Genomic DNA, 22,824 nt, shown 5'->3' on the forward strand with positions numbered 1-22,824 from the left:
AAGTGAAGGCAATGGTGATGGACGAAGGCAAAAATGTTTGTAAAAATGCTAACACACTTGCACATGATGGTGTACACTTAGTGGTGTTGGCACATTTGCAAAGGAGAGAAAGTTGGAGAAGTTTTGGAGAAACTTGAGTTGGAAAAAGAAGAGTGATGGTTCTTGGATTAGAATAATGTATTGATCCATTGTGCTTTGGATCAAATGTGCAAGTGGAATGTGTAGTCCTTTGAATATGCTTTCCAAAATGTCCAAGATCATCGAAATCGTACTCTAGAGCTAAGAGTTATGGTTATTTTAGTGATGAAAGGTCTATGACCGGACTATGTGATCGGATGCGTTCGGTCAGTGCCAGCGAGTCTGGTCGAGAGTCCAGTCAGTGTTTCTTTCACGAGCAGAAGCGACCGGATGCTAGGAGAGTCTGGTCAGTGATGACCTAACACGTCCGATCATCATAAGAGCTCTTTGGAACCTCTCTAGATGTGACCGGACTCTAGGAGAGTCAAGTCCGGTCATAGGAGAAAGGGGAGTCCGGTCAGTTGTGTAGAGGCGCGTTGGTGACCGAACTTGGCCTCGGTGTGTCCGGTCGCTGGACCTAGGTGCGTGCGGTTAGGAGTATGCACATGCAGGAGCTAGCCATTGGTGAGCAACAGTCATCTTCAAATAGTGAGGCTACGTGGTTGCATCTCTGTGACAGGACTCTGGACCAAACTCTGTGGTGAGTCCGGTCAATACGTAGAAATTAGGATGAAGGGGGTAATGACTATTTTAGCCCTTGGGCTATAAAAGGAGTGTGTGGCCGGTCTTGGCACATGCTGAGCACCCTTGGGACTTAGTGTCCATGCTTGGGGAGTGCTAGGAGAGCCTCTAATTCACTTGTGCACATAGTGGTTGCTTCCGATTGCAAGTGAGTGATTCTAGTGCGATTGCATTACGAGAATTGCATCAAGTGGCACTAAGTGATCGAGTTGCAAGCCGGTGGTGCTTGTTACTCTTGGAGGTTGCCACCTCCTAGACGGCTTGATGGTGGTCTCCGTCGAAGCACGCAAGGAAGCTTGTGTGGTGCTTCGGATAAGGATTTGTGAGGGGTACCGTGCTTGTCCTGCGGGAGCCGTGAAGAGCAACACTAGTAGAGCGTGTCATTGAGCTACCCTCACTTTTGGGGTAGGTTCTTGCAGTGCCCAACGTGTGGCTTGGCGGGTGATGCCAATTAGCCATCGAACCACCAAGTGAGCGGTCGACACAACGGGGACTAACTTGGTGGCAACCAAGTGAACATCAGGATAAAAATCACCGTGTCATCCTCTTCCTGTTGGTTTGCAATCCACTTACACAAGCTTGTAATTACTTTCATATTCATTGTGCTTGTGTAGTTGCTCTTGTAATTAGTTAGCTTGTGTAGCTTGCTAGTTACCTTCTTGCTTGTGTAGCATAGAAGTAGTTTCCTTGCGTGACTAATTTGGTTTGAGTAACCTTGTTAGTCACATTGCTTAGTTTGTGTAGCTAAGTAATTTACGCTCTCTAATTTAGCTTGTGTAGCTTTATTATTGAGCATTGCTAGTGAGCTTAGGAGTTTAGTGTTGTTGCTACTACCATGTGTAGGAGTTCCTCGTGCTTGAAGTACTAGTTACATAGGTTTGTGTGACATTGCTTCTAGAATTGGTTAGGTAAGCTCTAGCTAGCCCGGCACCTTAATTGCTTAATTAGTATTTTTGTAAGGTGCTAGAGAACTTAGATAGATGGGTGTATTCTTGGCTAGATTATTAGTTTTAATTCTGCATTTGTTTCAGTTAGCCGGTGCGATTAATTTTAGAAAGGACTATTCACCCCCCTCGAGTCCGCCATCTCAACCCTACAGCTCCTCGCCAGCCCCTCTTGGATGGTTGTGAGAAATTCTTCTATGTACTTGAAGTAGATGACGTAGGCGTGATTGTTGTCGCAAATGTCATAGATGTCGTAGATCATCCCCTACTCCAAATTTATGGCAAAGACGATGTCGAAGATGCCGTTGTTAATGGCGATCCCCCACTCTAAACTAATAGCGAAGGCCAAGTTTAGGATGTCGATGTTGATGGTGCCCTCCTCCACGCTCCAAACCAATAATGAATAATGAAGGCGAAGTCGAGGATGCCAGTGTTGAAGGCTATCCCCTCGCTGAAGTGTTGGCGTGAGCGGTGTTGATGATGCCAAAACCGATGGTGTGGCCATTTGACAAAATATTCGCAAAGGTGTAGTCGTTGATGCCAGTGGCGAAGCCCCTCGCTAAAACGTTGGCAAAGGTTGTGTCAAAGATGCTGAAGTCGGTGGCGAAGCTCCTCACTCAAATGCTAGTGTGTAATAATGGAAGCCTAGCTGTACAAGCAGAGCCCCTCAGAGATCCTCTTAAAGTGTATCCTCTCCGGCATAGGAAAGGACTTGCTCCACGACATCCACGTCAACGTTTGCGAACATCAGGCAGCCTAAGGGCTTTGTTCGGCAAAGCATTTCGGCCCTCGACAATGCCAAGCATATCGTGAAGATCTGCCGGGGCCGCCAATACTTCGCTCGGCAGACACGCCTATACTATAAAAATATATTCTACAATTCATCTAATAATAATATTATTCAGTGTTATAAATATTTATATTTCTTATATTTGATTAAATTTTAAATATTTGGCTTTTCAAAAGTGACAATTATTTTTTTTATGACGGGGTAGTACAGTACTTGGATTTTGAATTGGACAACCATCGCATGAGTTATGACAAACATTGCGTGCAAGCTAAGTGCAGTGGTTTCAGTTTTGGGAAGAATTAACTTGGAAAGTAGTAATATATATTAAAATATAATATAATAAAACTAAATGAAGCTGGATAAAAAAACAGTGGTCCCCGAACTCTTGCGATGGTTAATAAAACCTAGGCCTCGTCTCCGCATCCCACGCAAGGAAGCCGCTGGCAATGGTGATCACGCGCTCCGCCGCCCCCCGCCGCCGCCGCCGCTCTATGGTTTCGATTTCCAATCTTCTTACTCATATTTTGCTTCGTTGTATTTTTTTTTTCAGGCTCTCCCCAATCAGCAGACGGTGGACTACCCCAACTTCAAACAGTTCATCGTAGGCGATGGTGGCACCGGTAAATTGCTGATCGAGTCGCACGATTTTTTTCCTGAATGATGAAGTCCTTTTTGTTAGTTGCTAGTTTTCCTCCCGATTGGTGGTTTCTGGTAATTTTGAGTTAACTAGTTTACAATCAAAGGTTAGACATTGTTTTTACTGCCAATGCGCGGGGACAATCGGACAACTGTTCTGCGTTGCAGCTTTGAAGTTAGCGTCAATCAATAAACAAAAAAGATGGAGACTACTTGGGATTCGCCCAATACATTTAGGCCACGTTTGGATCTCAATGGGATTATGAGAATAAAGTATCTTCGATTATCTAGGCTATATCTTGCATTCTGTAATTTTCAAAATCTGTGTCTTAGATTTTTAAAATCTGTTCTAGAAATTGGTCTGTTTGTATGGATATAGATTTTTTTATCAGATTCTTATAATCTGCTTGGATCCAAATGTGGCCTTATTTTTGTTAGATGTACAGACTTGATAATTATTTATGATAAATATTTTGTTTGGTTTCCTGTGTGGCTGTGTCTCTTCTGTTTACCCCTCGGGTTTGTCTATTCCATTATGAAAACATCCATCTTTGTGTCTTGTAGGCAAGACCACCTTCGTGAAGAGGCATCTGACTAGAGAGATTGAAAAGAAGTATGAACGTGAGTATCTATCTTCTTTTAGAGTGGATTATATATGTAGTTATCTGATTGATCCTATGGTAGTTTGGGGTGCTTAACTAATTTGATTGATCCTATGGTAGTTTGTTGTGGCGCTGTAACTAATTTGATTGTTGCTGCAGCCACCATTGGTGTTGAGGTTCATCCCTTGGATTTCCACACCAACTGCGGGATGATCTGCTTCTACTGTTGGGACACCGCAGGCCAAGAGAAGTTTGGTGGGCTCAGGGATGGATACTAGTAAGTATTTAAGAGCAGCAACGTCGATCAGAACTTATTGACACAAATATATGAAATGATTGTTGTTGGTTTATCTTTATATCACTTGTAATTCTATGTGCTGTCACATGTTAGTAAAATAGTGTACTCTAGATGAAGTGGGTTTTCACGGTTACATGTGCTAAATAAATGACATACTAGACCATTATGTAATTTTAAAATCAGAGAGATTTCTATGTATATATATTGCAAGGCTGTATTTTTAAAATCTTTATTATATTACCTATTGATGCTTCCAAATTTCATATTAAAATCATGGCATTGTATTGAGAGTGATTCAGTAATCATGTTTTTTGAGTTTATTTTGACAATCTGTGGTATTCTTTAACTTTTATTTAATTCAACTTTGTGTGCTTTTAATTACTTCTACTATAGGTCCTTGTTTTGTCAGATTCTATTTGCTCATGGTTCTGTTTCAATGATATATGATACTTATTGGTTGGAGATATTTAATTTGGAGTTTTGTGCTTGCTTATTTCTTTGTAGCTTTGCCATAATATAACTTGTGAATTGTTGTACATGAGCACTCAACCTGTGCCCTGATATCTGCGTTTCTGAAAGCATGGATATGAGCACAAATGCTTTGAGGATTTTGACATGCTTCTTATGTATCTTTTACTTTACCATTAACCACCATACGTATCTGTGATTTTTGACATATCTTGTTACTTGAGATCCTCTTGTTAACATTTGTCTGACTTATATTTATATATTGTTGTATTATGTTGCTTTAGGCAACTATAACTGTAGTTTTAGATCGTCTGCAGTATCCATGGCCAGTGTGGTATCATTATGTTTGATGTTACTTCACGGCTGACATACAAGAATGTTCCAACTTGGCACCGTGATTTATGCAGGTATACAAAGAACTGGACTTAACAAATGGTTTCGTCGTCTAAGCAAATGGTTACATACTAAAAACCAAGCATTATTGTTGCAGGGTCTGTGAAAACATCCCAATTGTGCTTTGTGGGAACAAGGTTGACGTGAAGAATAGGAAGGTAAAAGCAAAGCAGGTGACATTCCACAGGAAAAAAAAGCCTGCAGTACTATGAGGTCTCAGCTAAGAGCATCTACAACTTTGAGAAGCCTTTCTTGTACCTTGCCAGGAAACTTGCTGGGTGAGTCTCAGTTAGTACCCTTGTTGTTTTTCTGCAATATATTTTATTGGAGTAGGGCCAAACCAACGTATTTTTTGTTGTGTCAGTGATTCCAATCTTCGCTTTGTTGAAAGCCCTGCTCTCGCTCCTCCTGATGTCACAATTGATATGGCCGTCCAGCAGCAGTAAGTGTTCTACCTTGGAAACCATAATTTCTCGCCACCTCTTGTTGCTGAATCTTCATACTGCTTGCCTTTTTCAGGCATGAAGCCGAGCTGGCAGCTGCTGCAGCCCAACCATTGCCAGATGACGATGACGACCTGATCTAGTAGATGTTGCATTATGCTGCTTTATTTGCATGTCGCCCAATGAGTCTTGTTCTGAGATGTGGTGTCAACTTTGGGACGATGGAATTTTTGTAGCTAGGAAGGTGCTTCCATGAATGTTTTCACCATTGAGACTAGTTAGGTTCCAGTAGGTGGTGATGAACTTGCTCCATTGCAATGCTTATTTGCTTTGATTGCGCATAAAATGTCTGTTTCCCCTAATTTCGATGTTATCAATCACCCATATTTGTACATTGTTTTGGCTCTGGTAGTTAGTTTGGTTGGCTCACTGCACCCAAGAAGTCTTGGCCGGTTAACTCTGCACAAAGGGTGTGTTTGGTTCTCACACGGCCTGGGCCAGGCATCAACGCCTCGTGTTGGATGCTGCTGCCTGGCGTAGTTCCCCAGACCAGGGTCAGATCCAAACACCCCAAAGTCACTCTGACTCTCTGAGGGTGCAATCACATTCGTTGCCGATAAAACCTGCATACCAGTTGAGCTCACAACGCACGATAGGTCAATGGTCAATCACTTGAGCTATGTGGAACCTGGGGTTTAAGGTGTTCATTGTACTCCGGGTTTAAGGTGTCCATTGTGCCGTGGGATCATTGCCTCCATACACATCCTAAGGCTAAGAGGGTGCGTGGGCTTAAGTATGAGTTGCACAAAGAAAAAAGAAAGTGTTGTCTGGTTTCCTTTGCAAAGTAATGAAAGGTTGTCAAAATTGCATGGGTTTAAGTCTGAGTTGCACAAAGAAAAAGAAATAGTCTTGTCTGGTTTCCTTCGAAAAGTAATGAAAGGTTGTCAAAATGAGCTAGTCATCCTGTTTCTTAACATCAACCAAAATGAGGGTAAAGTAATACCGTCTTTGCCAGAAATTGAAATAAATCAGGTTTAGACGGTCATCGAAAACTGCGAATTGGACCAAGCAAGATGTAATAGCAAAATGGATCAAGCAAGATATAACAATGAATTGATTAATCAAAAATGAAATACGGAGTATATGTCAAGACTTGTCCAAGTTTAACAGTGCTAGGCTAGACTAAGATATATAAACCCTCTGATGGTTCCATGGTGTGTGGCGATCAGCGCTCTAGCAATTAGACAGCGCTAGAGCTTCTGTATCCAAAATGCATCAGCACTCCCACAAATGGACGTCCAGACTTCATCAGCAATCCTAGATGATAAGTATCACGCTATAAGTTTACAGGTAGGACAGAGAAAAGCATAATAAGAAAAAGTACACTTCAGGGAGCGGTATTAGACTTGTAAAACTGTAACAAAAGATACTTGTTAGACTGGAAACACAGTATGAGAAACCATGCAACCTCATTGAGAGAAAAAATTAAATATTCTTGTATCTTAAGCCAATAACACAAATACTTGATGAAGATATTTGAAGTGAGAAAATTGGAGATTGTCAGCATTAACCATCCGAGAGCTTATGTGGTGTAAATATAATGTGATTCAAGATCCATTTAATTCGATGCAACACATACGCATATTTGCTATATTAAAACCGTTGGCCTAAGCTAGCTCCTTATCTCCGATGGTCAAGGGTGTGGACGTTAAGTCCTCGTCGAGGTGAATTTGGGTTTCTATTTTATTCTTAATTCTTAATAAAATATCATCTAATTTCTCTTAGATTATAGTTCTTTTTTCTAAAACCACTAGCTTACCATACAACGCCAACTGGACATGCTTCTTTGCATGTACAACAGCGCCTTCAAGAGCTGCTATGAGAAATCAGCTATAACTAAGTGCAGAGCAACAAATAAGACTCAATTATTCAAACTGAATGTTACTATTAATCAGTGGGCCTAATGAAACCAACAATGACGACAAATAATAGTGGTAGGTAAAGCTTATGTATTCCATTGGACTCGTCTGATGGTCATCTCTTGTCGTGGGATCGGACATCGGAGAGTTGCGACGGCCTCGTCAAGGACCACTTAGTGGTGGATTTAGTAGTCGAATCGAAATCGGAGAATATAGCTTGATTAGTTGATGACCAAAATTTAGTTGTCAAAATCAGCACAACCTGAGTCTTTTACTCTGGTATTATTTGGAATTTAGTACAGCACGTCCGAACGCCTACGTCCATCCGAACCCTCGCGGCTGCTTCGCCCCATCCACTCGGATTCGCGTGCCACCCGCGCCAGCTTCGTTTCCCGCGCTCGCATCCGAACCTCCCGCTTCAGATCCGCTGCCCACGCTACTCGGATGACCCACGCCCACCTCTTCCACACTAGTGCGGTGCCTGTCCCTTCCAGGCCGCCCGAAAGACTCGCTCCCGCCTCTTCCACAGCAACACCATGCAGCCTATGCCTCCTCCCCACACCGCCGGAGGTGGCCTACGCCTCTTTCACGCATCGGTGGCCGCGGCTTGGCCCTGTCCGCCCTCATGGACACCAACGCCGGCGGTCTGCATTTGCAACATGAAACACTTGAATACAACATACATTTGAACAGATGAAATGTTTATGATATACGCCAACATATGTGTGAAATATGTGCAATATGCAGATAAAAACAATTGCAACATGAAAAAACACTCACTGCAGGACTAAAACAGCTAAAATATTTAGAACATACTGTTGCAATATATGTTTGAAAACATATACAACATCTTGATAAAAAATGATTGCAACATACGTCTTGAAACAGGTGAAACATTTTGAACAAACGTTTACAACATGCTTACTTGCAACATATGCAACATCTCATGATCTACTTTTACAATATTCATAAGAAACAACTGCATCATACCTTTGAAACGATTAAAACATCTGAAATATACATTTGCAATATAGGGGAGGGGAAGCATGGGTCGGTCGATTCTAGTCGTCGGGGTCAGAGCCGATGGCGAGCGATGGCGCACGAGCACCACCGCCACTAGTGCCACCAGTACCGGGCTTGACTTAGCAGCGACGCTGGGGGAGCTCGGTGAGGCAGAGCCGCCTGAAATAACACGCTTACGGAGGTGCTCATCTTCCACCAGACACTAAGCACCACGAAAGCAAACTACAGCGAGCGGTATCTGTCGGGCACACCCCAAGGGAGAACCCAAAAGATCTATATTTTTCCCAATGATCCAATAATGAGAACGAGTTACAATACTTGTCCATTTCATACATCAGAGTTTCTTAAAAGTACATTATTACAATACCAAATATCAGAGTGCGGAATGATAAACAGCGGAATTTAAAATAAACATCTAGCGATAAGAACGAGGATCCGTCTGAGCCCACCAGAAGAATCCTCCACACAAAGGTACTTCTCATGCATCATCTGCAACAGGGGTAAATAAACCCTGAGTACACAATGTACTCGCAAGACTTATCCGACTAGTGGGAATAATTTTCCGACTCTAAGAAATATGATAAGCTTTATGGTTTACTGGTTTCTTTTAGCAGAAAGCAATACTAATAGTAAGTCCTCATTTATGTATTATTATCAGCCGTATTAAGTTATCATCTAGCCAGTCTATATAAGCACCTATTCTACTTTCAAGCAAGAGTTGAGCAATCAGTTCCAAATTCTAGTCGAATACCACATCCATACAACGATAATATCAGAGTACATAAAGTGCGAAATTACATAAATTATTACATCGCCGCATCGGCGGAATCAAAAGTAGCATTCATCCAGAACAGCTTGGAGATAAGATCGCCAAAACTCGAGCGTAGGAACGAATCCCTCAACCGTCAAACTCCTCAGAGCTATACTCCTCAGCAGAACCTGTGTGCCAAAGTTTATCAGAACAATTTATACTGGCCACTCCCACCCTATGAGCTATGATTTATGGAAATTGGATGTAAGTTGGATATAATCAAAAGGAACCTATAAGGCTGGGGTTTCTATGTATTAGCATATCAAGTATATAATAGTATAGTCAAGTTTTAACACCATTCCCACACACATTCCACCCCATTTCCGTCCAGAGCCAGGTTTTGATCCTAGGATCGATATACCACCATCTCCATATCATCACCATACCATCGCTCAGTCGACATGCCAACTCCCTCTTGGCACTGTCTCATGGCCCGTAGCCCCTAGCTACGACCGACACTCTCTCACGGGGGAAGAAGAGAAGGACTCATCTCGCTATCTAGTTTAAACGAAACCCAGGAAAGGTCCATAGCCGACTAGTCGGCATATCTATCGATCGATCAACCATACACTCTGCAGAGGTTTTACATAACCACAAGATCTGCCTTCTTCGCTGACCGTCGTCAACTGGGCTGATTCCGGCCGCTTGCTAGCCTAGGTTAATGCCACTCTACCATTCAGCCCTGGTACACCCCAAGTCTAGTCTGGGGTGGCTGAAACTATGAGTCATGAGCTGGGTCCACAAGGTCTCCATGAAGTCTCGGAAGGGTGTGGGGAAATCCTCCGCGCCCCATACCTCCTTGCACTGTCCGCTATCAACCTAGCAGTAGTGGCAATATCCTACCAAGTAGTCCGGCCGTCTCGCACCATATAGGGCGAGTGGTACGTAAGGCTTCCCGGTGAGTCTGAGTACTAGTAAGTCCTTAGAGATGACCAAGCCAGAATGTCTTCATCAGGGTTTCACCGTGCCACCACAGCACCTCTACCCTAGGCTCCTCCCATCACAGGTTCACACCTAGGGCCACCTCATATCACCATTTACCCACCACAGGTATCCATTCCAGGGGTGCCCAGGTAGCATCTCATGGCAAGACTTGCCCTAGGCTTGTCGTATACTCCAACTTGGTCGACACAACCCAAGTCACACATGCTCTCTCCATAGTCCAGATAACTCCAGTTTCCACCATGCATCAATATGGTATATATAAGCGTAGTACAAATAATAAGCTGTGAAATATAGCAGCAACGTGTGACCTTAGCCTAACAGTAGGGTGAGCAGGGGTAAGGTTGCGTCAAGGTAAAGGCCATCAAGAAAGCATACTACCATGCAAGTCCTATCATAATGTGATTATAACAATAAAGTAAAGCAATAGCAGCTCTATATTAGCCATGCGTAATAGGTGCTACGAGATTGGGTGGGATGTGGCACCTTCAGTGTAGTCGTCTCTGTACTCCTCACGGTACTCTCAGTCCTCGTCCGTCTGGTTCTCCTCCGAGTTTGCAAACGATCGCCATTATAGTCGCGTTAGCGACGTCTATAGAATAGCACAAAAAGCAATGAAAATTCAAAAGAGCCAAATGCACTCAAACATGGGTTCATTACGTAGAGCTCAATTTTAGATGAATTCTGGTCCTGGTCTTGTATTTTTCTGAGTTCATTTGAATTAGTTATGAATTTATGAAGTTTCAATCATTTCTGAAAATGGGAAAAGGCTGAATTAATATCGTGCTAACACGTGTCACGCTCCTGTTGGTCCACGTGGCATGCTGACATCAGTATGACATCAGCATGACATCATTGTCTCGGCTCTGGTACTACAGGTGGGTCCAGAGCTGCTGATGTTAGCAGCTGACGTCATCGTGACATCATCATGATGTCACCTCGGCTGTGTTTTGTCACTGACAGGTGGGACCTGCATGACGTCATCATGACGTTAGCGTGACATCACCCACTGACAAGTGGGTCTAGCGGCTCTATGTCGCTAACTTGTGGGCCCGATCAACGGTCAGCTCAGGCCGGGTCCAAACTAGGCTAGTTGGGCCTAGATACGGGCTGGGCTTTGGCCCGCCACGTGGCACACGCTTGTGCGGCCACGTCGTCTTACTAGGCCACTAACGGGCCCATGGTCCATGGGCACAGTGAGGCGCGGTTTCATGGTGAACCTGCCTGCGTTGGTCCATAGACCGTAGGAGCCGGTCTATGAATGACTTGGTCCACTTCTACTCCTTCCCAGGGGTTCGGTTCACGTGCACCAAGTGCACGGACGTGTGGCCGGCGAGGGGAAAAGTCCCCTTCTCTTCCCTGATGGGACTCCCACCGGCGGGTGAGGTCACCGACGAGCCCCCGTGGTGGCGCTAGCGTCCGTTAGGGTAGGCAATAGCTTCCCCATGCCATGGCGACTACGACGGTGGGGTCGGGGCGACAGCTAGGGCTTCCTAGGGCTTTGGCCACGGTGAACGGCGGCTCGGCATGGCGGGTGCTCATCGGCGAGGCATCTAGGGGAAATTCCAGGTGTCCTGGTTGCCCCGTCTTCCTTCAGACAGTTAGCGAGGAGGGCATAGTGTAACGTCGACGACGACCATAAGGCATAGTGGGAGTCCGCACGTGGTGGTGGTGCACGGTGGAGCTCTGTGCGAGGTCCGGTGCACATGGCCAAGGCGCTGTGGCCGGCTAATGCTTCTTGGTCTACACGGCTATCATCCAGGTGTCATGGCGGAGCTCTACGGCCACTCCTAGTCTAGCAAGGCGGCCGAATGCGCAATGCGGTGGCCACGCCATGGCGGTGGCGTTCCACGGTAGAGTAGCTCTGGCATGCCCCATGGTCAGGGTCTCTCCCATGCTCTCCTCATCACTAAATGGGTGCATCATGTGTTCGTGGGCTTGGTGAAGCTCGGAGCGAGGTCGGTGTTGGCCGCGATGGCGCGTAACCACACCGTGGTGGCCTCGCCGCGGGGTGTTGTGAGCACGGCGAGCGCGTGCCTTGTGATGGCATTCCCAATGGGCTTGGAGAGGTCTCAGCCAAGGTGCTCACTGTGGTGTGCTTGGCGGTGTGGGAGTGGCGATGTGGTGTTGATGGTGCGGCCGTGTAACGGTGCATGGTGCTACGCCGGCTCGCGGAAGAAGATGGTGGTGCCTTCCTCTACTTCGGCGGTGACATCCTTCTCCGCGCCTCTCCTTCTCCTCTCGTCACTCGGCTTAGTGTGCTGGTGCGAACCACACGGTGGTGGCGAGGTGAATGGAGGGCTAGGGCTTGAGGTCCTCCTTTTATTGGTCGAGCTCTATGCTCATCCATGGCGGATGGCGGAACGGCTAGTGATGCGCCGAGCGCATCAGACAGCACTCGTGTGTGGGGGCGGTTGCGTGGGCGTGGCGCTAAGGTGGGGGATAGGGTCATGCGATGTGCGTGACCCTGGGGCCGCGCCTGCTCCGCGGTTGGCTCCCGGTCGCGTGGTGGAGGGAGCGTGGGGAAGACGACGACGCTTGTAGCTGGGCGGCTAACAGAGGGGGCCCATTTGTCAGCTTGTCCTGATGCGGCGGTGTGTGGTGCGTGACGGCTAACGGGCGGGTCTGGCTCGTCAGTGGCTTGTGTGCGCGCGGGCGATAGGGTGTTGCTGGGCCAGCTTTGTGGGCCGCGTGCGCGAGTGGGAGGGCAGGCGGGCTCAGTCGGGCTGGCTCGCAAGGCCGAGCAGGCCTGGGCTGCTGCTGCTCCCTCTTCTTTCCTTTTTCTTTTTCTTATTCTTTTTCTATTTTGTTTTCCTTTCTCTTTTATTTGTTGCCAATTTGGTTAGGGTTTGATTTATTTAGTTTCATGTACAAGTGTGCACCTTAACTAAGGGTGGAGCTTAGGGCTGGTTGGTGGGGCCCAAATACTTAGGTGGTACTTAGGTGATTAATTTATTGCATAATAAATTAATTATAAGTGGTCACTTTTATTTGCACAACAAAAGATCAATAAAAGGCAACTCACTTGTTTAGAATTAAAATGCATGCAAGAATGTATGTGTTAGGGATTTTAAACACACACATATACAACAAGTGGCATGCTATGCTTATGAGTTTGTTTAGTTGGATTACGACTAATGCAACACTTAGGGTTAGCTCCTACAAATGTCACTCATCATCACATGGGGTTTTGAAGAAAAAATTTTGTAGTTGGGATTTTTGGTGTGTGGATTTTTGGGTTGTTACAGTCCTACCCCCTTAACAGAATCTCATCCCCAAGATTAAAGCGTAACGTACCCTTCGAAGAGATAAGGATATTATAGCCAGAGGTCAGACTCTTTCTCCCATGTTGCTTCTCTCTCAGTGTGATTGCTCCATTGGATCTTGCACATAGGAATAGTTTTGCTTCGGGTTTCTTTGGTGTCTCTACCTAGAATTCTAATAGGATGCTCTTTATACTCGAGAGTGTTCTGAATGTCAAGTGTATCAGTCGGGATCACTTCATCGGGCACTCTCAAACACTTGCGTAGCTGGGATACATGAAACACAGGATGTACACCCACCAATTCCTCAGGTAGCTCAAGTTTGTAAGCGAGTTTTCCAATCCTCTTGCGTATCTTGTATGGCCCAACAAATCTAGGGGCAAGCTTGCCTTTCACATGGAATCTGACAATTCCACGTAGCGGGGATACCTTGAGATAGACGAAATCTCCCACATTGTACTCAAGTTATCTTCTTCTTTTGTCAGCATAGCTCTTGTGTCAACTTTGAGCAATTCTCAAATTCTCCTTCACTTGAGCAATTCCATCTTTCGCATCTTGAATCTTAGCGGAGTCAAAGAACGATCTTTCTCCCGGTTGGGACCACATCAAAGGTGTCTTACAAGGTTTGCCATACAGAGCTTTGAACGGCGACATCTTGATGCTGGCTTGGTAGCTGTTGTTGTAAGAGAACTCTGCATAGGATAAGCATTTCTCCCAATCAGAGCCATAATTCAGTACACTAGCACGAAGCATGTCTTCTAAGATCTGATTCACTCATTCAGTCTGTCCATCTATCTGTGGGTGATAAGCGGTACTGAAATCAAGTTTGGTTCCAATAGACTTGTGCAGGGCTTGCCAGAATCAGGACATAAACTAAGGACCATGATCAGATACAATACTAGAGGGAGCTCTATGCAGTCTGAGAATATGCTCAACATATAGATCTGCTAACTTTTTGGCATCGGTCTTGGTCTTAACTGGTACAAAGTGAGCAACCTTGGTCAAACGATCAACAATCACCCAAATGGAATCATTGCCTTTCTGTGAACGGGGCAATCCAACTATGAAATCCATGGATATGCTCTCCCATTTCCACTCAGGAACGTCAAGAGGCTTTAACAATCCTGTAGGCCTTTGATGTTCAGCCTTGACTCTATTATAGGTGTCACATCGAGCCACATGTCCCGCAATGTCTATCTTCATGCCTTTCCACCAAAAGTGTTTCTTCAAGTCTTGATACATCTTTGAACCTCTAGGGTGAATACAGTACTTAGAATCATGAGCTTCTAACAGAACTTCCTCTCGTAGTGCTAGATCGGAAGGGACACAGATTCTATCCTTGAACCAGATGGTTCCTTGTTCATCTTCATGGTGGTTGGTCTTGTAGCCCAGTTTCATCAGACCACGGAGATATTCGATCTCTTCACAATTTTTCTGAGCTTGACGAATGCGATCTGTGAGATCATACTATATGCGGAGCTCATTCAACAAGCCATGCGGTAGCATCTCAAGTTTGAAATCATCAATCTCTTCCTTGAGTTCAGGTGGTATGGATTCTGTGATCAGAGTGTGACAGTAACTCTTGCGACTAAGAGCATCTGTGACTACATTAGCTTTTCCCGGATGATAGTGAATTTCTAGGTCATAGTCCTTGATCAATTCTAGCCATCAGCGTTGCCTCATATTTAGATCTTCCTAAGTGAAAAAGTACTTCAAGCTCTTGTGATCGGTATAGATATCACACTTGTTGCCTATCAAGTAGTGCCTCTAGATCTTCAAAGCATGCACAACTGCTGGTAACTCAAGATCATGAGTGGGGTAATAGTTCTCGTGTTCTTTCAACTATCGAGAAGCATAAGCTATCACTCTTCCACCTTGCATCAATACACAGCTAAGTCCTTGACGGGATGCATCATAATAGACCACAAAATCTTTGCTAATATCAGGCAATGCTAGCACAGGAGTTGTGGTAAGCTTCTGTTTTAATCCCCGGAAGCTTTGCTCGCACTTAGGCGTCCATTCAAACTCCTTAGTCTTCTTCAGAAGGTTTGTCAATGGACGGGCAATCTTGGAAAAGTTCTTGATGAATCGGTGGTAATATCCAGCCAATCCCAAGAAACTTCTGACTTTAGTCACATTACGAGGTTGATCCCACTCTTTCATAGCTTCAATCTTGGCTGGGTCAACTGCAACACCTTCAGTTGATAGTACATGGCCTAGGAAGGCAACTTTCTATAGCCAAAACTCGCATTTGCTGAACTTTGCGTAGAGCTGATGTTGGGCTAATTTCTCAAGCATAGTTATCAGATGATGTTCATGTTCTTCGGCGGTGGGTGAATAAACAAGGATGTCATCAATGAATACTACCATGAACTTATCCAGATCATCCATGAAAACCTTATTGATCATGTTCATGAAGTAGGCGGGAGCATTCGTGAGTCCAAAGGATACCACAGTGAACTCAAACTGCCCATACCTAGTCACAAAAACTATCTTCGGGATGTCACTCTCTCAAATCTTCATCTGATGATAGCTAGATCTGAGATCAATCTTGGAGAAATACTTGGCACCTCTGAGCTGGTCAAGCAGATCATCAATTCTTGGCAGAGGGTACTTGTTCTTGATGGTGACTGCGTTCAAGTTCCGGTAATCAATGCACATTCTCATTGAGCCATCCTTCTTCTTCACAAACAGAACAGGGGATCCTAGGGTGAAGCACTAGGTCTGATATACCCCTTTAAGATGAGCTCATCAAGCTGTTTCTTGATCTTAGCTAGTTCGTCAACTGACATGCGATAGGGTCTCTTGGCAATGGGTCCTATTCCTAGCAAAAGATCAATGATGAACTCTACATCATGGTCTGGTGGCATACCCGGTAATTCTTTAGGGAATACATTGGGATAGTCTCTGACCATAGGCACATCATGAACTATCTTCTCCTCTTTTTGTGATTCTGAACTGGCTTTAAGGGCACATAGGATAGAAGTGGACTTTACGGACTGAGGTTCACACCTAATAACTTGGCCTGATGGGTGGGTCACTTGGACGTATCTAGGTGAACATGATATGATACCTCAGTGAATGGTTAGTCAATCCATACCTAAGATGACATCTAGGCTCATGGAAGGTAACAGGGTTAGGTTGGCTTCAAAGATAAGACCCTCAATGGTAAGACTCACTCCCTTATAGATGTGGGTGCACTTTAGGTCTCCAAAACGTGAGCTGGTGATGATAGGCTTTTCACATGGGGTTACAGGCTAGTCATGCTCTCATGCGAACTTAGATGATATGTAAGAACAAGTTGCTCCAAAGTCAAATAGAACTGATGTAGTATTGCCATTAACTAAAAACATACTGTACACAACGTCAGAGGCAGCCTGTGCTTCCTCAGTGTCTAGATGGTTGAGACATCCACGAGTAGCAGATCCCTTGAACTGAGACTTCTGAGCGGCTGAGTTCTGAGGGCACTCAGCGGCTTTGTGACCCGGTTGGCCACAAGCAAAGCAGGTGAAAGGCACACAGCCTATAGGGGTTGGCACGAGTGCCTTCCAGTTTCCAGTGCTTGGTGCAGAGCGGTTCTATGATGGGCGTTCATTCGCTGAGCGGGGATGGTTGGAACGGTCCTGAGTATTGCGGTCCTAAGCATAGCGGTTCTGGGTGTAAAGATCTTGAGTAGAGCAAGAGTATTTGGTGGTGTAGCCTCTACCACCTCTGCTCAATCTAGGGTTGTCATCCCTGTTCTGGCGAGAGTGTTCCCTGGATGGTGCATCTTTGCGGAACCTCTTGCAATCACGGCCATAGAAGGACTCCTCAGGCTTACGCTTCCTTTTCTTGTACTCCTCTCCAGCTTTAGCACGGTCCTTCTCGATCTAGATGTAGTGATCCACCAGAGCACGCAGCGTGCTACTCTCAATACCACCAAACTTTAGCTTGATGTGCGGGTTAAGTCCCTTGCGGTAATAGTACAGCTTCTCCTTCTCCGAGTTCACAACATAGGAAGGTGCATAGCATAGAAGGTTGATGAAGCAAGTGGTGTACTTAGTCACCCTATCCTTTCCCATCTTGATGTTGCGGAACTAATCAGCTTTGGCCTCCATGATACCATTGGGAATGTGATACTCAGTGAATGCTTTGGCAAACTCATCCCATGAGATGTTGGCAGGGTCCTCATGGGAATCACTGAAACTATCCCACTAGGCGCATGCTGCACCTGTGAGCTGGTGTGTGGCAGCTCCAACACACTCATCGTCGGTGAAGGTGGTGAGGTTGAGCTTCTTTTCCACCTCCTTGAGCCACTCATCCGTCTAGCTTCCTTTAGAAGTCATTCTGCTGACCTCCCTAGCGATGGTTTGCTTTGTCTACAAGAGCTGCAAGAAGCTGGGTCTGTTGTGCCACCACCTCTGCCAGGTTCGGTGGTGGTGGTGGCAAAATGTTCTCCTCAATTGGCGGTGGGGTATTCTCCAGGTTGAAGGGTATCCCTCCACATCCACGGCCATGGCCACGGCCACGGTTGTTGCCACCATGCCCCCCATTTGGTTCGACTGGTTTGGGGGTGGGCGCACATCCATGGTTCATTAGGCGAGCAGATCGGCGGTTCAACATCTGCAACACGGATCATAGGAATTTTAGTGTTTATGCCATAAGTGCTTATAATTCAGTATGATTATATGATTTTGATGATTTAAATAAAAACATTTATACTATCCAACACTCATTACAAAGAAGCAATAAGATCCAAAAGATGCAATAAGATCCAAAACATTCATTACATGGGTTTTATTACATAGCATCATCTCCAGTAGCTACACATGGAGACTCGCAAGAATCGTACTACACATAGTGTCTCATATTACATCTCATAAGGGGCACATCATGGGGTACAACTTATGGAAGCCACTAACATGACTTATGACCACATAGGGTCATCTACTCTAACTCATACACCGCAGCTGGGATACAACTGTTCTCGATCTCGATCTCCTCATCAGACTTGTGAAGTTAGGACATGTACTTCAAGGCCTCAGCGAGCTCCTCGGTAGGCTTGCCTCTAGGTAGGGTAGGGTAGGCATCTAGGTTGAGGTAAGTCGGGGCTAACTCAAACTCCTCTATCCTAGGATTCATCTTGCTGCGAATCTCCTTGGGTAGCTGATCCCACATACCCTTCATCTCCCTGAGGCGCTTCTTGTCAGACTTCTGCCAAGCCTGCCAAGTCCTCTCACATTTGTCTTGTAGGTACTCATTCTGCCTGAGTGCCTCGATCAGGTGACCCTAGTTGTGAATGGCCTTCTTGCTGAGCTCCTCTAGCTCCTGAGTCATGGTCTTGTTCTTAGATTGGATTTTTAGCATATCAATCCCCTTGGACCTCTCTCTATCTCCTCTACGGTTGAACTCGGCCTTCTTGTCGTCTAGCTCTCTCTACAACTCTAAGACCTTGTTATCAAGGTAGTAGTTCCTATTGCCTAGGTCAGTGGCTTTGTCCTGTAAGTCAGTGACCTTGGCTCTGTGTACTTCTTCACGACGGTTGAGCTCGTCCTATAGCTTGGCAACTATCTCAAGCAGACTAGCTCGCTCCTGTGCTCCCTGCGAGTCTCGCTCCTGGTACTCCCACAGAAGGGCCTGGTCCTGATGTCTCCTCTGCTCAAGCTGGGTCACGTAATGTCTTGCTCTAGTAGGTGGATAGCTGAGACACGAAGGCATCTGTCCTCCTCAGCAAAGATAACTCTGCCGGCTACAAAACTCTACTCACTAGGGGTAAGGCTAAGGTCGAGGGCCTAGGGAAGTAGATGGAACTCTATCATCTTTAGGTGCTCATAGTGGTCCCTCATTACTCTGCGAAGTGCCTTGTGTGAGACAGCTCAGAGTCCCTCCTCAACTGTGTCCTCTATAGTTGACTCAGTGAAAGCTGGGACAGAAGGTAAGGTAGTGCTAGCTAGGAACTCGACTGAGGTGACAACCAGTCCTTTGATTCCTCCTTCCTGAGCTAACTTTCTGGTGCAGGTGACCTTGACAAGCTCATCAGGGACTCCTAACGTGATGAGAACTTGGCAGAGGGTCTGTGCAAAACCCCCGAGCTCACGTAGGTTGAAGGTAAGCTTGGCGTGGTCTAGAGGTAGCGGTCCTAGAGGCGGCCATTTGACGTTCATTGTCATCTGCATGTTTTATGGAAACAGGTGTTAGTAGGTCAATAAATAGATAAGCCTTGCATAAAAGTAAATGTAGGGTCGGTATATAACTGAAAGAAGGGTTGTTCACATCCTATTCTATCGTCCATTTCTGAGGGTTTCGTCCTAGGTTCAAGTATGGCTCTGATACCAACTGAAATGACCTAATTTCTGCGAAGGGAAATCCACAGAGTCGAAGTGTATTATGACCGTTGTAGATCATATTACCCAAATTCTAGTCAAATACCACATCCATACAATGATAATATTAGAGTACATAAAGTGTGGAATTACATAAATTATTACATCGCCGCATCGGCGGAATCAAAAGTAGCATTCATCCAAAATAGCTTGGAGATAAGATCGCCAAAACTTGAGCATAGGAACGAACCCCTCAACCATCAAACTCCTCAGAGCTATACTCCTCAGCAGAACCTGTGTGCCAAAGTTTATTAGTACAAATTGTACTGGCCACTCCCACCCTATGAGCTATGCTTTGTGGAAATTGGATGCAAGTTGGATATAATCAAAAGGAACCTATAAGGCTAGGGTTTCCTATGTATTAGCATATCAAGTATATAATAGTATAGTCAAGTTTTAACATCATTCCCACACACATTCCATCCCATTTTTGTCTAAAGCTAGGTTTCGATCCTAGGATTGATATACCACCATCTCCATATCATCACCATACCATCGCTCAGTCAATAGGCCAACTCCCTCTCGGCACTATCTCATGGCTCGTAGCCCCTAGCTACGACCGACACTCTCTCACGGGGGAAGAAGAGAAGGACTCATCTCGCTATCTAGTTTAAGCAAAACCCAGGAAAGGTCCATAGCCGACTAGTTGGCATATGTATCGATCGATCAACCATACACTCTGCAGAGGTTTTACATAACCACAAGATCTGCCTTCTTCGCTGACCATCGTCAACTGGGCTAATTCCGGCCGCTTGCTAGCCTAGGTTAATGCCACTCTACCATTTAGCCCTGGTACACCCCAAGTCTAGTCTGGGGTGGCTGAAATTGTGAGTCATGAGCCGAGTCCACAAGGTCTCCATGAAGTCTCAGAAGGGTGTGGGGGAAATCCTCCACGCCCCATACCTCCTTGCACTATCTGCTATCAACCTAGCATTAGTGGCAATATCCTACCAAGTAGTCCAACCGTCCTGCATGATATAGGGCGAGTGGTACGTAAGGCTTCCTGGTGAGTCTGAGTACTAGTAAGTCCTTAGAGATGACCAAGCCAGAATGTCTTCATCAGGGTTTTACCATGCCACCATAGCTCCTCCACCCTGGGCTCCTCTCATCACAGGTTCACACCCAGGGCCACCTCATATCACCATTTACCCACCACAGGTATCCATTCTAGGGGTGCCTAGGTAGCACCTCACGGCAAGACTTGCCCTAGGCTTGTCGTATACTCCAACTTGGTTGACACAACCCTTACCCTCCACACACCCAAGTCACACACGCAACACTCTCCCCATAGCCTAGATAACTCTAGTTTCCACCAGGCATCAATATGGTATATATAAGCATAGTAGAAATAATAAGCAGTGAAATATAGCAGCAAACATGAGACTTAGCCTAACAGCAGGGTGAGCAGGGGTAAGGTTGCATCAAGGTAAAGGCCATCAAGAAAGCATACTACCATGCAAGTCCTATCATAGTGTGATTATAACAATAAAGTAAAGCAATAGCAGCTCTATATTAGCCATGCGTAATAGGTGCTACGAGATTGGGTGGGATGTGGCACCTTCAGTGTAGTCGTCTCCGTACTCCTCACGGTACTCTCGATCCTCGTCCGTCTGGTTCTCCTCTGAGTCTACAAACGATCACATTACAGTCGCATTAGCGATGTCTATAGAATAGCATAAAAAGCAATGAAAATTCAAAAGAGCCAAATGCACTCAAACATGGGTTCATTACGTAGAGCTTGATTTTAGATGAATTTTGGTCATGGTCTTGTATTTTTCTGAGTTTGTATGAATTAGTTATGAATTTCTAAAGTTTCAATCAGTTCTGAAAATGGGAAAAGGCTGAATTAATATCATGCTGACATGTGTCACGCTCTTGTTGGTCCACGTGGCATGCTGACATCAGTATGATGTCAGCATGATGTCATCGTCTCGGCTCTGGTACTGACAGGTGGGTCCAGAGCTGCTGACGTCAGCAGCTGACATCATCATGACATCATCATGACGTCACCTCGGCTGTGTTTGTCACTGACAGGTGGGACCCGCATGACGTCATCATGACATTAGCATGACATCACCCACTGACAAGTGGGTCCAGCAGCTCTGTGTCGCTGACTTGTGGGCCCGGTCAACGGTCAGCTCAGGCCAGGTCCAAACTAGGCTGGTTGGGCCTAGAATACGGGCTGGGCTTTGGCCTGCCACATGGCGTGCACTTGTGTGGTCACGTCATCTTACTAGGCCACTAACGGGCCATGGTCCATGGGCGCAGGTGAGGCACGGTTCATGGTGAACCCGCCTGCGTTGGTCCATTGATCGTAGAGCCGGTCTATGAACGACTTGGTCCACTTACTCCTTCCCAGGGTTCGGTTCACATGCACCAAGTGCATGGACGTGTGGCCGACGAGGGGAAAACCCCTTCTCTTCCCTGACAGGGCTCCCGCCGGCGGTGAGGTCACCGGTGAGCCGCCGCGGTGGCGCTAGCGTCCGTTTAGGGTAGGCAATAGCTTCCCCATGCCATGGCGACTGCGATAGTGGGGTCAGGGCGACAACTAGGGCTTCCTAGGGCTCTGGCCATGGTGAATGGCGGCTTGGCATGGTGGTGCTCGTCGGTGAGGCATCTACGGGTAATTCTAGGGGTCCTAGTGCCCTGTCTTCCTTCAGACAGTTAGTAGGGAGGCATAGTGTAACATCGACGACGACCATAAGGTGCGGTGGAGTCCACACGCGGTGGTGGTGCACGGTGGAGCTCCGCCCAAGGTTCGGTGCACGTGGCCAAGGCGCTACGGCTGGCTAATAGCTTCTTGGTCTACACGGCTATCATCCAAGTGTCATGGCGGTGCTCTATGGCCACTCCTAGTCCAGCAAGGCGGCTGGATGCGCATGCGGTGGTCGTGCCATGGCGGCGGCATTCCACAGTAGAGTAGCTTCGGCATGCCCCATGGTTAGGGTCTCTCCCATGCTCTCCTCATCACTAAATGGGTGCATCATGTGTTCGCGGGCTTGGCAAAGCTCAGAGCGAGGTCGGTGTTGGTCGCGATGGCGCATAACCGCACCGTGGTGGCCTCACCGTGGGGTGTTGTGAGCGTGGCGAGCGCGTGCCTTGCGATGGCGTTCCCAATGGGCTTGGAGAGGTCTCAGCCAAGGGGCTCACCGCGGTGTGCTTAGTGGTACA

The 22,824-nt window shown here is 46.1% G+C and overlaps 1 pseudogene; it reads left to right on the forward strand.

The window, feature by feature from the left end:
* The first annotated feature begins 2,855 nt into the window (after positions 1–2,855).
* Positions 2,856–5,695, forward strand: LOC136452385 (GTP-binding nuclear protein Ran-1-like; annotated as a pseudogene).
* Positions 5,696–22,824: the final 17,129 nt, after the last annotated feature.

The sequence above is a fragment of the Miscanthus floridulus genome, chromosome 5, assembly GCF_019320115.1.
Source record: "Miscanthus floridulus cultivar M001 chromosome 5, ASM1932011v1, whole genome shotgun sequence".
In the NCBI taxonomy this organism is placed as follows: domain Eukaryota; kingdom Viridiplantae; phylum Streptophyta; class Magnoliopsida; order Poales; family Poaceae; genus Miscanthus; species Miscanthus floridulus.